Raw genomic sequence first — 12,356 nt, forward strand, 5'->3', positions numbered from 1 at the left:
GTTTTGTGACTTTAACACTTTGTGGCAAGGGGCTGGTCTCCTGTAAGGAACCAGAACAAGTCTGTAAAATGAAAATATTGGAATCATTATTACATTATTAGGAACTCGGTCCCCGCTAGCTTGCTTTGAACAGTAATCCCAACACCCATGATACCATACAGTGCGTCCCAGGAAAAACGAAACCGAACATTATCGATGTTTTATCATAACTTACTCACAATTACAATAAATAAATGACACATATTTGTAAAGTTTAGATCCTCCTCTTTCATTTGATGCAATAAAGCATGGGTGATTTAAAACGATTTGAAGAGAGGAAGCCGAAAAGTCATTTGGCGGGCGATATCCGAATTTAAAAGAGATAATCACACTTCTAGAAAGCTCATTTTCTGCCATGTCATATGACACCTCAATTAGGAAAAATGAGCCAGGAATAACAAAGTTCTGTTTGTTTAAAGTAATGCTTGCATTTCCATAATTTGACTAAACGGTTTCATTTTAACTGGTTGCCTGTCGTAGCAACAAACAGAGTTGACAAAAGACTTAACTCCGCTTAGTTGACGATCAGCCATGCATCAAGTCTTTCGTCTTCTTTGTGAAATTCGGATACCGCCCGCCAAATGACCTTTTGATTTCCTCTCTTCAACTTGTTTTAAATCACTCATGCTTGAAAAATGCATCATATGAGTTGCATCAAAAGAAATAAAAATATCTAGGCTTTACAAATATATGTCATTCATTTAGTATAATTGTGATTAAGTGATCAAAACCGTGTCGATGTGCTATATAAGTGCCCTTTTGTGGGGCATTAATACTCATTACTGTCATTTATGACTTAAGGGCGAAGGTCCCCTAGTTGATAAGCATATTAGCATACACATGCCTTTATCATTCACGCAAAACAAACACTGGCAAATAATTATTCAATACAATCTGAGAATGTATACTATTATCTAGATCTATTAAAAAAAATATATTCCAACTTTATGAGCGACAGTGTATACAAATTTTGCTAAATATTTGTTTTTTTCCCTTCTAAATATACTCATCAAGTGAAGGTCAGCAGATAAACTTAAGGCAATTGAAATTATTAATGTAGGTGTCTGTATGCTATCATCTCTAGAATGCATAGAAATTGGAATAGAAATTTCGAAATATGTAATACGTGCTACTCAGATGACTGTGTCAAAAATAGGAGACCCAAAATACATGACTTTAATTCAATTGTCCAAACCTGTTCTATCTCAATAGCCGATTGATTGGATCTCGAGTTGGTGTGTTGGCTCAATGATTGGCTCAATGATGCAGACCCTGACATTTTCACAAGTGCTTCTAATATGATCGCAGAGATGTTGTTAAGTGCATCTTCTCTCGTCTTCGACTCCCTTAGTATGAATCGCATATGTCTTTCAAGTGTTGATGCAATTTTTTCGTTGGCAGCTCTCACCTGGTCATCTTCATCATATTTCAAAAACTGAATAGGAAAAGTAATAAAGTTTATAACAAATTATAGTTATCAGATATTTCCTGTTGTTTTTTGTAAACCTATGTAGGACTCCGTGTAAAACGATTCGGCAAAAAACAAGAAAGAAAAGATCTAAAGAAAACATATGCCCCATTGAATTCGAAAAACTATTTTGTATGTGACATCAATTATTTGCAAAAGTAAGTAGTCCACGCCAAATTTACGTTGATATACACTGCGGCCCAGAAAAAACCAAAACCGAGAATTATCGATGTTTTTATCATAACTTAATCACGCATCAGGTCTTTCGTCTTTCTTTGTGTATGGCTGATCCTCAATGAAACGGAGTTAAGTCTCTTGTCAACTCTGTTTGTTAATACAACAGGCAGCCAGTGAAAACCAATTTGTTTAATCAAATTATGGAAATGCAAGCATTTCTTTAAACGAACAAAACTTTGTTATTCCTGGCTCATTTGTCCTGATTAAGGTGTCATATGGAAGACCGGAGCAGAAAATGAACTTTCTAGAAAGTTCATTTTCGCATATTTAATGAGCTTTGAACTTTGACCTACATATTCTTAAATCGAGATTAAACTTTATTTTGATACCATGTACGGCCTTCATATCATATTTCATTAAAATACGTAAAACATTTAATACTAAAGTTATCGAAGGGAAACCACATTTCGGATACATAATTAGCTGATTGTGCATTTGTAATGAGCTATGACCATTTGACCTTTGATCTACGTACTCTGAAATCGAACTATGGCTGTATTTTGATACCATGTACTTCCATATCAAATTTCATTAAAATCCGTCAAACATTACCTCAGTTATCGAACAGAAACCAAATTTTATAATAATTACCTGTTTTTGCATATTCAATGAGCTTTGACTCTTGACATACATACTCCCAAATCGAACTTAGGCTGTGTTTACTAACGCAAATCATAGCATCCCCTCGCTGGGTACAAATGGCATATTTTTAGCAGTTAGTGCATATTTGATGAGCTGTGACCTTTGACCTACATACTTTGGAATCGAACTTAGATTGTGTTTTGATACCATGTACCTTCATATCATATTTACTAAATTTATCCCCTCCGACTATGTCGGCGAGGGGATAAAATCTCCTTTGATAACGCAAGTCTATCTTCTCCACCTCCCTCTCTCCGTTTTTGTTTTGTTGCTCGTGTTGATCATGCACATGTTGCCTTGACAAGCTTGTATAATTTACGTGTATCTTTTGTTAACATTTCTAAAATGCACTTGTATTCAATGAAGAAGCCTTGTTTAATACATCGTTACGTTTTTTTAATCAAGATTCATACTTTGTGTTGAGTCTCTCTCTCCATATATATATTAACATATAAAGGCGCGTACGCAGGGAGGGGGAGTTTTGGGGGTTGAACCCTCCCTTCCCCCCTTTAGTATTTTGTATGTGTATATTTTTGAGCAACCCCCCCCCCCCCTTGGCGTTTTTTTTTTTTTTTTTAATGAAAAAAAGGTGATAATAATAAAAAAAAAGTGACCTTACCCCCCCCCCCCCCCCCCCCAACGATACAAAATTTCAAATTTTCAAATTTCGAGACCAAAAAAAAAAAAAAAAAAGTGTCCTCTAACCCCCCCCCCCCCCGGCTGGCTGAGTCGTTACGAAATGTTTCGGCCCAATTTAAAAATTTTAACCCCCCCCCCCCCCTTGAAAAAAAATCAAAAATATCCTGCGTACGCGCCTGAACATATACATTGTATACTTTATAACATTATACATATTTTACATGTAAATATTTATTCATACAAGTCATATACTTGTTTAAATACATATATATCTATTATTTGTTTTGCTGGACAGTAAAGCTAACAAAAAAATGTATATAGATATAGATGAATTTTGACTTATTATTAGCCTATTTTGTTCCCCGAAATGAAAAAAGAATGAAACTGAATGTTAAAAATAACCTCAATAGAATTTTCATTATTGATAATATCGGATATCAAAGAACATGAACCACCCCCTCCTCATTTAAAAAAAAAATCCGGACGAGAAAATAAAAGACAATGTTACTTGGCCTTAGCTCCAATAAAAAGAGATGTAAAAAGGAAAATTGCATATTACGTTTTCCTTGTATAAATTGAACATGGATCTATCCGATTGCTGGTTCACGGGCATTGTCAGCAGAATTTCACATACGTCTCTGTTGCGGTCGACAGGAATAGTATCTAGTGCATCTAGAAAATATTCAACATCTGTCAGAACATCTTCTTGGACGCCCAGGTTTCCGCTGCTGAGGTACTGGGATAAATTGTGGGGAGCGATTGACAGAAAAAAAGGATAAGTTTGCTGTCACATGTGGGCTAACAATTACAACCTCTGTATTAAGGGCACACTGGTGACACCGGGTTATTTATTTTTTAGGGGGGATCTTTGCAAATTTGACTGGAGAGTTAAACCATGTATTACAATCACAATGTACAATGAATGTAATATATGTAGAGCTCAATAATGTAATTAAATATTGGAATTATATATATATATATATATAATTTTTAATAGTCCACCTCGATGGGCGAATATAGGATAACACCTGTCATGGTAAAATCTCCCAATAGTTCTAAGAAATAAATAAATATCTGCATGAGTTTCAAATTACAAAAGTTGGAACATGCTTTCTAAATACCACGGATGTATATTCCTTTAAGTATTTATATATGTATTTTCATGTCGGGACTGTCCTATGGGTCAACGCGCGTACGGCTTTGTAATGTATGGAGAAGGAAAAATGGCATGAGAGATACTCACATGTGTACAACATCGATAAAAAAAATATCTATGATCTGTTTCTTCTTCTTTTTTAAGTTAAGGGTTAGTTTTCAACAATAGAGATTACGTCATCAATAGGCGGCTATATAAAGGGGGAGATTCCCTACCTTCTCAATAGATGCAGAATAGTTGTAACCTTTTTGAGGTGCATCTTCTTCTTCATGCAACTCTACAAAAGAGTGTAACACTTTTCTCATGCTTTTCACGACTAGGCGTCTTCCTTTCTCGTTTTCAGCACAAATATCTTCTATTAGGAGTGGTCCTACAGGCGGTAGTGGTGTTTCTTCTGCATCTGAGGTCTGTAACATAAGGCAGACAATATGGTATAGACTGGCTCAACCAAACAAAGTCACTCGAAACAGGACTCCCGAAGATTATGGACTTTTTCAGCCTCTTTTTTTCTTCGTGCATCCAAAGTCGTTGTATAGCGCCCTCTCAAGACTGATATTACTTTAGCTCTTAAACAACATTTCTTGACTACACTCGACCGATTTGCTATTCGCGTTTGGAAATTATATATCAGAACGCTGAGATTTCCATGATCACAGCTACCATGGAATGGCCTTAGGCGCTATGTGAAATATTTTGAATTTACCGGGAGTACCTGTAAATTTTAGCTTAATTAATTTCTCGAAAGCAGAAATGTTTTAGGGGCTAAATATTTTCTAGTGCTTATTATACATCTACAGGGGCATCTAAATATATCAACATTTTAAAGAAATACTATCAATCCAATTTTCAAAATTTCCCGAAACTTTGCATTACCTTTAACAGATAGGGCAAATACAAGAAAAGTTTAATGTGAAAAGAGTGTACTTACTAATGCCTGGGATGCATTTGAATTTTCTTCTGGCCTGTCATCCACGTCTACATCATCACTGCCATGTGTACCTTCCTATTAAAAAAAATAGAATATAGCCAAGCCTTAGAGAATGAAACACCCTCATCCACAAGGAGTTTGTTAACGTAGATGGAAAACACTTTTAACTATACCCCGTGTCAAAAAATATCCTGTTCAGGGATGGTTAATTTGACATAAAATAGTCCCACCACGAAAATAAAAGTAATGGCTGCGTTTTAGAAATAGAAAAAAGTCAGAGTTTGTCATTGTATGATAACATTTTAAAAGTCAAAGACATACCTGTGCACTATTATAGAGCAGTGTAGTAGAAGAAGAATTCAAGTTGCACGGGGCACTCGCGTACAACCCGTTACAGGTCGTACTATATTGAGGCCTCGATGAAATATTGGCTTGGTCGCTCATGACTGCTGGGCTTCCTTGCTGTAAATAAAAATTATAAACCAATTCGAAATCATATTTAAATAAAGGGTAAAAATCCGGACCAAAGGTTACTTGATTTCACTACATACTGTTAGAAGCGGGAAAATCAGACAAAGAGATTTTCATTTTCTTTTTTATTGCGGGAAATTGGAAAACTAGTTTTACTTTTTAAATAATTAAAGAGAGGTAAGTGTTTGTCATTGTATGATATAAATATACAAGTCATTTACTTACCTGTGTATGGAGCAGTGGAGTAGAAAAATAATTCGCGTTATAAGGAGCACTCGCATCCAACCTACTATAAGTGTTAGGCCTTGGACCCTCCGATGAGATATCGGCTTGAACGCTGGTGTTTGCCGGGCTTCCTTGCTGTAAGTGGTAATAACAAACCAATTTTAAGTCACATCTAAGTAAAGGGTAAAATCCGGACCAAGAGTAACTAAATTTCATTACATACTGACAGGAACAGAAGAATCAGACAAACAGATTTTCCTTTTCTGTTTTACTGACAAAAATTGGACAACTGGTTTTACTTTTTTCCCCACTGACATTGAATATCTATGGAAAAGTAGGAAAATCTCTTGACAATTAGAATTAGGCCATGAGTTTGTGTAGTTATTCGTAATCCCTTCACTGCGTGTTTTAGTTGACCAAGTTGATAGTTGTTAAGGAATTTGCATAGTACTTCCCTATATTTTACCCACTTCATTAGTAAATTAATAATTTGATGATCAGTTTTTCGATAATCTTCAGGCTTCCTAACTCTAATTGTTTTTTTGCTTATATTGAAACAAGTTAATCTCTGATCGGACATGCCCTTTAAAACCGGTCTGCACTAGTTTGGCCAGGGGGGGGGGGGGGTTAGACCTCCCTGCAAGGTGACTGACAGGTGTTTATCTCATCAAATTAGCTCTCAATTAACATAAGAAAAAGAGGATCATGGGGGACCACTTAACAGGCACCGATTAGGCATTGTTTGCTATATAGAGGGCGCAAGTAGCTATAGGTAGTGCAATATTTAGGGCTTTAAAGAAATCTTTCCTTTTCCAGCTGTTCATAAGGTAACCCTATACCAGTGGCGTATCAAGGTATTGGCCTCATGAGGCACACAACTTCTCAGGCTAGTGCGATCCATTATCTAAATAAGGAAACCACATTTTAAGGGCCTTGGTTGAGTAGAGGGGAGAGGGGGTCGTACTGTCCAAAATGGACTTATTTTGGGAAGAAAGAGGAAAGAAAAATCCCAAAATTTGTATATATATCATGCGTTTCCAGGGTGCAATCGTACAACTATTTAATCCTAACTCCTAAAAGTTGCTTAAATTTTGTGTTCTTAAGCGAAAATCTGTCAGAAGAGGCACATTGTAGAGGTGTCGTGGTCGAGTGGCGTACGCATAGGGGTAGTTTTGGGGGTAGAACCCCCCCCCCCCCTCAATTTTTTGTGTGATTGTTTTGGAGGAAACCCCCTCCCCTCATTTTGTTTTATCGTTTTAAATATAAAAAAATACAAAATTATTAAAAACAATTTTTTTTTTTAACGTGCTAATAGGTGACCCAAAAAGGTGACCTTATCGATCGGCCAAATTTCCAAATTTCGGGACAAAAACAAAATGTGCAGAGCAACGAGCCCAGGACAGATCATACTGGAGCATGATTTCTCGTAGGGGAGCAAGGGGACACACCGTCCTATGCACTTAAGTCAAGTAAGTCAAGTAATAAGTAAGTCAAGTCAAATGGGACATACATAGTACTTTTAAAGAAAGACTTCGTAACGGCGCGCCACCTTTTATACATTTATCTATTTATATATATTCATTCATTTATTCATTCATCCTCGTTCATGTTAATGGGTGCAAAAGGTAATTAAGCATATTGAATTTGTAGGCATAAGCATAGCTTTTGATACTGAGACCCGCTCTGTAACGGAGTATTTTTGCAATTATGTTGTTTAAAAACACGTATCCAGGGTTCCATTAACGACGGGGGTTCGTACTCAATAAATACTCCGGTTTCATAATCCGTTTCTACTTACAGAAGATAGAACGTTTTATTGTTTAATAACAATAACACGATCAATTTATCACACAAATGAAATTATATAAAACAATTGAACAAGGAACCTTCTTACCAAACTTCGGCAGGCTGTAAAGAGTCTTGTATCCATAATTCCTAAAACATAAGGAACATATTTTATGGTATAGATCAGTTTGAATTCAATTTTTGTCCGAAATGTGATAGGGTTCTGCGATCTAAATTAAAAACATAAACACTTAACAACTAATGTTTGGTTTAGGTGATGGGACTAATCTCAAGTAGCAGTTTGCTATTTGTGTTAGTTCCCTCTCCACAGAGCATCTATGTTTATTGTTTATCTGTTCGTTGTATCTATTCGACATGAATGTTGGTATTTAAACAAAATATCTTATGTCAGATTTGATCCAGATCTGATGTGTCCGTGTATGCCAGGGGTCTAATGCCCATTCATTAAAAATACATCTTTTGTTAAATATATCCCTGCGAATACATCCCACCCCCTCCCCCCCCCCCCCCATTTTTTTTTTTTTTTTTAAATAAATTAATTTTAAAAAAATAATAAAAAAATAAAAATAAATAATAATAATAATAATAATAATAGTAATAATAATAATAATAATAATAATAATAATAATAATAATAATAATAATAATATCAACAATGAAAATTAAGTTAAGATAAAGGTGGGTGCTGGTAATGCGATTGCATTGTGAAAGAAAAGGTGTTGAATGGATCATAAAAGATGATCATATAGCATGTAAGTATTGGTGTGCACTGCAAGGTCCTGGAGTCATCGAAATCATAATAGATTTGGCCAGTCTTGGTAAAGTAACTTTGGTATTACAGCTCACTTTGTCTACATAGCTACATTTTTGACATTATGATATAAACTTTAAATTTGGGCAAGTCCATATCTTAGTTTCCATTTAATTTCCTAGAAAATAATTTTGATATGAGTTTAGATCCTGATTCCTAATATCCTGAGGGCAACATTGATATCATTGTCCAATCCCACAGAAACATGAAGATCTTAAAGGGATCCGGTAACTTTGTCTCAGATTCTGAAACAAAATTCTGGATTTAGCTCATGCTGCATGATAATTATAAACCTTTTATGTCAATCAGGAACCCCATGACTTTTACAAGCCGATCGCCTGTCTGATTATCAAGATATTTATGATTGAAATTACAAATTTTGAAAACCGTTTGCCAAACGGTTTTCATAACACTACAGTCTATTGGGGAAAACGAGTATGGTAAAAGCGGCCACTCGAAGATTTTTTTTACTTTTTTGAGGTACTTCTTGATCATTTTGAAGCGCAATTTTTTTAGGGCTTCAATATTACACCACATCACAACCACTGATAACACGTAGGGCTGTCTTTCTCAGGTTTAACATTGTTAAACGATCCCTTTAACATTAAAAGTCAATGTAAATAGCTTTTGAGCGGGTAATAAAAAAAAGAATGTGCTTACGTTGCCGGAAAACAAGACACAAAATGATGATGATGATGATGATGAGGATAGAAATAATTATTGACAAAATAATTATTATATCTTCAGTAGGTTTCGGTGCTATCTTCGTTGAAGCTCTTGAGGGAACACCTGGAGAGGTTGTTAAAAGTCCTCCCTCTTGATCTAACGATAAAAATAATCATGAATTCATCGCTATCATATTTTGAGAAAATTTAGGCTAATATACATTTTTTTTTTTAAACAATAATAACAATAATAATAAAAACGGTGCTTATAAAGCGCTTACCACCGAAGTCTCTGAGCGCTATTGCCAATTTTGCTCAGCTATTTGCGGATTTTCGACGACATAATTTGGAAGAGCCTCATGAACTCCTCCTCGAGGTTGGTTATTTATTTGTTTATTTGTTTGTTATTGCCGTTCTATTTTTGTTACCATGCCATTTCTCTTTATCGTTAAAAATATGAAATTATTTTTTCTATCCTTTCCCGCCTTGTCTCGTTGCCCTGCATAACCATTCATGCAACGATGTTTGCTTTGTCTGCTAATATTCTCTATTTTCTCCTTTCCATTCTTCCATTCTCATTGCTTCCTTTACACCCTTTCAGCACCAGTTTGGCCATGAGGGATTAGACCTCCCTGCATAGTCACTGACAGGTGGTTATCTCATCAAATCAGCTCTCAATTAACATAAGAAAAAGGGGACCATGGGGGACAAACCGTCACCACTAGGCATTGTTTGATAAAAGGGGGCGCAAGGGCTTTAATTCCTTCTTCCTCCCTTCTACTATTCTCATTTCTACATGCCTGTAATTTTGTTATTCACAGGGCATACCCATAACAAGCCTTGCTTTACTTTAGGCCCATTTACTATGCATAGCAATACAATGAACGATGAAATGTTTAAAACTATATATTGTGTTGCAATTGACTTGTATGCTTTACTATTTATAGTGATTATCATGATTATACTGCAAAATAATTGGACGAATTTTCTTTTTTTGTTTACTATTAAAGGAATGTTGTTAACAATTTGAAATAGAAATAATCATGTGAACAAAATAAAACTAACAGTAAAATAAAAATGAAAATACATTTGTTTAAAGTTATACATTTCACGTAATCGAGGTAACTAGAAAAATCGCAATCTGCATTGCCGCGCAATGTGAATGTATCCCCCGGCAGTGGCAGCGTTTTTTGTGTCATCCTTATGTTCGAAGGAGGGACAAAGATCCCCTTCCCTAAAACAAAAGGATAACGTAGAGATCGCCACTCGTGGCTCGGACTATAATTGTCAAAACTAGGAGCAGCATCAGCGAACACTAGAGATGTTAAAGACACACCTTCATACAAAATTTGAAAGAAATCCGTCAAGAAATGCGGCAGTTAAAGCGCAAAAGACATATGCCCTTTGACCCTATAAAGGACGGACCAATAAGGACAGCATCGCCCGAAAGTGTAGATGTGTAGATTGTACCAAGACACAATCCATACAAAATTTGAAAGAAATCCGTGAATAAATATATGTCCTGCCGAGTGCACTCACGCCATCTTGCAAAATATGACCTTTGAGCCTATAAAACATGGGACACTGGTGACAGCAACACCGAAACTGTCAGTGTGTAGATGTAACCGACTTAGACTTTCATACACAATTTGAAAGAAATCTGTCAAGAAATGTTGCAGAATAGACTACACACTAGAGTGCGTTGGCGTAATGAGCAAAACGTTTGGGGGTCAGAACAAATCCTTATCACCACCAAGTAGCATAATGCAGGGGCGGCGGAGCGTCTTCCAAAATAGAGAGGGGGCACCAACAAAAAAGGGCACATCCTGGAGAAAAAAGGGGCACCTAAAAAGGGAAACATCAACAAAACCTGGACAATTTTTAGACATTGGTATATACTCCTACATCGTCATGATCGTGATTACACTACGAGGGATGATATCAATATTTCTTTCTTTCTTTCTTTAGGTGGTACAAGATACTGCTTAATTAAGCAACATACTTTGCAGTTCGATGTGATAGTCTGAATATTAATTTTCGAGCGTGTATAAATGTTGAGATTTGTGAGGTCCCAGTGCAAAAAAAATATATCTTATAAAGAAGACCAAACAAAAACCTGTTGAGTATTAAGCGCAATCTAATAAAAAAAACTGGAAAGTTCTTTAAAAGCAACATAATTGTAACATCTATAAATGCGATCGAGCGTAGCGAGCTCTAGGGAAAGTTAAGGAAAAAAGGGCCTCTACGTCGCTTTGAATTAGGGGTGCATATTATGGAGAAAGGAAAAGTAGGCTCTTATCAAAAGGGAAAAGGACAGTTATTAGAAAAGAAAAGGTGCTCGTGTCAAAGTAAAAGGGCAATTACCAGAGTCTTAAGAGGTAAAAAATGGCGTTTCTTTCACCTGAAAAGGGACACTCAACAGAACAAAAAGAGGCGCTTATGAGAATAGAAATAGGGAATTTGTTGGAGGAGAAGGGCATCTATCAGATTGTGATAGGGGCATCTATCAGATGTTAAAAGGGGCATCTATCAGATGTTAAAAGGGGCATTGTTAAAAGGGGCATCTATCAGATGTTAAAAGGGGCATTTTCAAAAGGGGAGGGGCTCATGTCAAAAAAGAAAAGGGGCACTTATCCGAAGGAAATATAGTACTTATTAGAAAGGAAAAGGGGAACGTGTCCAAATAAAAAGGGGCACTTATCAGAGGTGAAAAGTGGCATTTAAGAGAAAGTGAAGGGGGTTCTTATTCAGAAGGGAAAAGGACACTTATGAAAAGATGTACTCACCAGAGATGATAAGAGAGGAAAATGACAGTTATTAGAAAAGAGGGGCGGAGGCCGGGATTATACCAAGATACACCTTCGTCCAAAATTTGAAGGAAAAAATCCGTCAAGGAATGTGGCAGTTTAGAGCGCACACAAGAATATGACGCGGTAACGGCGTAACGCTGCTGAATCCAAAGTATTCTCCTGCATACTGCCGGGGGATATAATTATACATATGATAGTATACAGCCAATTTATATATTAATGACTTATGAAAATTAAATGTAGGCACAAGCATGGACGTATTACGAATGGAGATTCGACGTGATTCTCCCCCCCCCCCCACTCCGGGAACGGAGGGATACCATGCGTGTTCCCGAAATCTCCGGCTCGTAACAAAAGAAAAAGGTCTACCCGTAATAGACACCGGACTTATGCTGAAAAGGGTGTGGTGCTGAAAAGGCTCGTATAACAAACGAAAAAGGTCAACTTTACACCCCAGACT

The 12,356-nt window shown here is 36.3% G+C and overlaps 1 long non-coding RNA gene across 1 annotated transcript; it reads right to left on the minus strand.

Moving 5' to 3' along the window:
- Positions 1–3,594: 3,594 nt before the first annotated feature.
- On the minus strand, positions 3,595–5,177 carry LOC105443102. The gene is made up of 3 exons (XR_004065908.1): positions 5,110–5,177; positions 4,397–4,588; positions 3,595–3,761 (listed from the first exon to the last, which is right to left on the minus strand). It is a non-coding gene; the product is annotated as an uncharacterized LOC105443102 (long non-coding RNA).
- Between the last annotated feature and the right edge of the window lie 7,179 nt (positions 5,178–12,356).

This window comes from Strongylocentrotus purpuratus, unplaced genomic scaffold (assembly GCF_000002235.5).
Source record: "Strongylocentrotus purpuratus isolate Spur 01 unplaced genomic scaffold, Spur_5.0 spur5_scaffold_21, whole genome shotgun sequence".
Classification (NCBI taxonomy): Eukaryota; Metazoa; Echinodermata; class Echinoidea; order Camarodonta; family Strongylocentrotidae; genus Strongylocentrotus; species Strongylocentrotus purpuratus.